Genomic DNA, 4144 nt, shown 5'->3' on the forward strand with positions numbered 1-4144 from the left:
CAAGGGGACCCGATATCTCCGTACTTGTTCTTGTTAGCAGCAGAGGGCCTTTAGTGCCTGTTAAAATCAAGAAGTGAGTCATCCAACATGAGTGGTTTACAAGTGGCGCCTTCGGCACCAAAGGTGAATCATTTATTATTCGTAGATGACAGCCTGCTGTTCTTTAAGGCAAATAGTATGGGTGCTACCGAGGTGAACCTAGTACTGGACAGGTATTGTTCGGCTTCAGGACAGCGTATTAACTACAACAAGTCGTCGGTTTATTTCAGCAAAGGGGTTCCTGATAGCATACGGACAGAGGTGAAGGCGGTGATGCAAATTCCAAATGAGACCCTAAATGAGAAATATTTAGGAATGCCTTCGGACATAGGCTCATCAAAAAACGGTGCCTTCAAATATTTGAAAGATCGCCTTTGGAGCAAAGTGCAAGGTTGGATTGAGAGCACAATGTCTTCTGCAGGTAAAGAGGTTTTGGTCAAGGCTGTTGCCCAAGCAGTTCCGGTCTTCTCTATGTCCTGTTTCAAATTGCCTCGAGGTCTATGCAAACACCTAAATATGTTAATCCGGAAATTTTGGTGGGGGAGCAAAGAAGGAAAGCGTAAAGCCCACTAGGTTTCGTGGAAAACTATGACTCCACCAAAAGGCATGGGGGGACTCGGTTTCAAGGATTTTGAGCTATTTAACTTGGCTATGTTAGCCAAGCAGGCATGGACGCTATTGCAGGAGCCGGACTCTCTTAGCGAGCACATTTTAAAAAGCATATATTATCCAAGTTGTTCGATCTTGGAAGCTCCTTTAGGGAATCATCCTAGCCAGATTTGGAGAGCCATTGTAGAGGGCCGTGACACATTAAAGGTTGGCCTGATTAAGCGCATTGGCACTGGAGAGACGACAAGGATCTGGGAAGATAATTGGTTGCCTAGGGAGGAGATGATGAAACCTTATGGGTGTATTACCCAAAACCCGCCGCTGCTTGTCTCTGAGCTTGTAGATAGCACATCAGCTGGTTGGGACAGAGAAAAAGTGGAGTCTGTGTTTATGATGATGGACACTCAAGTTATTCTTCGTATTCCCTTATGCACTCGCAATATCCCAGATTTTTGGAGTTGGCATTATGAAAAGAATGGCCTCTTCTCGATCGGCTCGGCATATCGCATGCTTGTGGCTACCAGATCTAGAAGAGAAGCGTGGCTGGAAAATAACTCGGGCACCTCAAGCTCGTCGATGGAGGAAAGATCTTGGAAGAATTTGTGGAAAACTAGAGTACCTGGAAAGGTCAGGATGTTTCTTTGGAGACTGTCAAAGCATTCGATCCCAACAAATAATGTCCGAGCTAGAAGAAATATGGCACAATCTAACTCATGTGGTCTATGCGGGGCACCCGATTCGTGGAGACATTCACTCCTAGATTGCACAATGGCTCGGTGTACCTGGGCGTTCGTAGAAGGAGATCTGTTACAAAAAATGGCAGCAACAACCGAGCCAAAGGCTAAGCATTGGCTCTTCACATTAATGGAGCTTTTATCTCACGCTGAATTTGTTAAGCTCTCGGTGACGTTATGGGCTATCTGGGCACCAAGGCGGAAGGCCATTCATGAAGGCACTTTTCAGAGCCCACATGCGATCATGTCGTTTGTTGACAGGTACATCAATGAGCTGGAAGCGATCAATGGGAGACAGGAACCGGATCGGACTGAACCCAGGGTGGTACTATCTGGCGGAAGGAAACCAAAAGCTCCTCCTGCGGGTTTTGCAAAAATTAACGTCGATGCGGGGTGCAGAACAGGAAGCAGGGGGACAGCTGTGGCGGTTTGCAGAGATAACATGGGGACGTTCCTCGGAAGCTCTGCCCTAGTAATTAGAGGAGTGGATGATCCCGCGACGCTGGAGGCAATTGCGTGTCGGGAAGGCCTGGCACTCGCAGCTGACCTTCATATAAATCAGTTTGTCATATCTTCTGACGCAAAAGGAGGTGGTAAGGGCTATCCACAACGACAACAATGGACATTATGGTGCCATCATCAAGGAGATTAGAGTCCAACAGTTATTCTTTTTATGTAATTTTTGTTTTGAAGGTCGTTTGAACAACTTAGAAGCTCATAAGTTAGCCAAACATTCTCTTTCCTTGAGTCCGGGGCGCCACGTTTGGTTTGGCCAACCCCATGACCTGAACTGTATCCCACTTCATGTGGTTTTCGATGAATAAAGCTTGGCTATTTCCCTAAAAAAAAACATCTGTCTCGCTGTGGGCAAGACATAGGGGCGCCACTGCTATACCTTGCCAGAACTGAACAATGGACATAGCATTGAATTATCGGTCTTGTGCAGCGTAGTTTTCCCTTGGTGCATGGTCAATACTTAGCCACCTGAAACTAGGCCTGCGGGTGAAGCTTTTCGGTCTAGCTTCCAAGTCTTTTTCTTTGAGGCTCGACCAATCAAGCTCATATTGTATTGGTCTTAGGACATATTCAGACTTGAAGTCAGCCATCCAAGCAGTGCTTTCTAGCATTCATCTATTAACACGAAATGAGTGTAATTTAACAATACTTTTCTTCCGTGGTCACCTATGAATCAGGTAAACATAACATAAGCTTTCTATAGTTCATCTAATAGTAGTGCCATTAATTTTTCTTTTGTTCTGCAACGCATGAGTCACCGAGTAAAATGTTACTTTCTCCGTCTGAAATTAGTTGATGCTCAAACGGATGTATGTAGCACTTAGATACATCTGTTTGAGCATTAACTCATTCCGGACGGAGGGAGTATATATCAAATGGAATTATCGACCATTTTTTATCACATCCATCGAGATGCATTATTTATCAGTTATTTAATATCAAAGTTTACCATCTCGCCAGTACATATCCTGGCAGAATAAGCATTTTGAGCTATCTTCTAAACGTTACAACAACATTCTACAGTAAATCTGCAGTGTCCTGTTTCACCGATACCGGCTGCAAAACAATATTCACGACAACGCTGATCATAGCAATCTATCATATCATAGCACCTCTTCTCTGCAAAAAGTGGTTAAACTGTCAAATTCTTGTATATGGTTCTATGTACATGCATTGTAGAAACAAAAGATACTCTCTATATAACTTAATATAAAACGTGTCCTGACACTGTCAAAGTGTCAAGCAACGTGTTATGTGAAGTTATAAAGGAAGTAGCATAAATGGATTGTCAAGCTAAAAAAAGAAAGGCAGTAACCTTTTGCAGCCGACAAGGGCAGGGTTGTAGCCATGACCACAAGCACTACCAAGCATACGACCCATGCGTTCCTCTTGGTAAGCACCATGGCGAGTTAGCAAGTCTTCTCTTGCTTTTTTCCACTCTTGTTTATGCGTCCTACGCTTTGATGCAAATATTCTCTTTGATGGCGCTTTTATGGTGAGACAGAAATATATATCCCATTAATATGTAATTAATGTCCTCCAATTTTAACCGAGAACTAAATGCCATTCTAAAGTATGACTGGGATATACAACATATCGCAGGCAACATTCAATTAATGCATACAACATTTAATTCTTACTTCTAAAAGTGAAAATAAATATCATAATTTCAATCCCAAGATAAATTTTGTCAAGGTTTGCTCTAAATCAAAAAATGCTGGCCTTCCTAATGAAGCACAAAGTTGAGCTTGTTTGTATGAGCGTCGACAAAGAGACTTTACGTAGCAATGCAGTAGACATACTTAACCGACTAAAAATAACACAATCAGTCATACACAACCATGAGCGAGCGATATATAAGGGGAAACACTTTCTATCAGAAGTCTAATAGAAAGCTTTCATCAGACGCGTCCAGCGTCGTTGATTCTTTTCTAATCTCACGCTCCGTATTTGTATGCGAATTTCGCATGCCGTCAATTACCCCACAATTTTAGCAGCCCGAGTAAATTTTGCCTGATGCATCGTCCCAACGACCTTGCCACATCAGGGGTGAGTAAATCTCGCCTGCAAAATCCACCCTCCCACCCCGTCTCGAATTCCACGGGAGCTCGCTCACGGCAACGAATGCATCTACCACCATCCTCCTTTCCGCCAAAAGCTCGCGATGGCTACAGCTACACCACCTAGCTAGTGCAACCTCCTACCCCTTCTCCGTCGATCCCTGATCTCAATACATACCGCGTGAC

The 4144-nt window shown here is 43.8% G+C and overlaps 1 long non-coding RNA gene across 1 annotated transcript; it reads right to left on the minus strand.

The window, feature by feature from the left end:
- Nucleotides 1-2192: 2192 nt before the first annotated feature.
- On the minus strand, nt 2193-3511 carry LOC120969981 (uncharacterized). Its single transcript, XR_005764676.3, has 2 exons — nt 3214-3511; nt 2193-3017 (listed from the first exon to the last, which is right to left on the minus strand). It is a non-coding gene; the product is annotated as an uncharacterized lncRNA (long non-coding RNA).
- Between the last annotated feature and the right edge of the window lie 633 nt (nt 3512-4144).

The sequence above is a fragment of the Aegilops tauschii genome, chromosome 7, assembly GCF_002575655.3.
Source record: "Aegilops tauschii subsp. strangulata cultivar AL8/78 chromosome 7, Aet v6.0, whole genome shotgun sequence".
NCBI classification, from domain to species: Eukaryota; Viridiplantae; Streptophyta; class Magnoliopsida; order Poales; family Poaceae; genus Aegilops; species Aegilops tauschii.